Source organism: Egretta garzetta, unplaced genomic scaffold (genome assembly GCF_000687185.1).
Source record: "Egretta garzetta isolate BGI_Z169 unplaced genomic scaffold, ASM68718v1 scaffold108, whole genome shotgun sequence".
Lineage (NCBI taxonomy): Eukaryota > Metazoa > Chordata > Aves > Pelecaniformes > Ardeidae > Egretta > Egretta garzetta.
The window spans coordinates 7,885,102-7,885,621 of NW_009260614.1; positions in this window are offsets into that span (position 1 = coordinate 7,885,102).

The following is a 520-nucleotide window of genomic DNA, read 5'->3' on the forward strand; positions in this document are numbered from 1 at the left end:
CGGCCCTGCCACTAACCGTGCCCCCTCCCTACCAGCACCCGTCCCCTTTTCTCCCAAATTCAGGGCTGGCCAAACCCTGTCCTGTGGGCTGGGGATGGTGGCTGAGACAGCGCTGCAGGGGTGCAGTGCCACTGTCCCCCAGCCCCCGGGACCCCATGCTGGCTCCCACTCACCAAGGGACCAGGGTTATGGGGTGAAACCCCAAGAGCATCCAGGGTGGCCCCAGCCAGGTCAGGGGGTGCCAGCGGGACCCCCCCCAGCAACCTGAAACACTTCCAGCCGTTAATTGAAGAGGGGGAAAAAAAAAAAATAAAGGGGAGGGGGGAAATTAGTGCCCGGGGAGTTGGGATTAAATCATGGCTCCATAACGAGGAGTCGCCCGTGTCCCGCTCTCAGGATCCCGATGCTCCCTGTGGGCATGAGCCCAGGATGGGGAGCGGGAGGGGGGATTTCTGAGCCAGTGCCTGGGTTGTACCCACCACAGGGTCCCCATGGGCAGTGCCACCCTGTCCCCATGGAT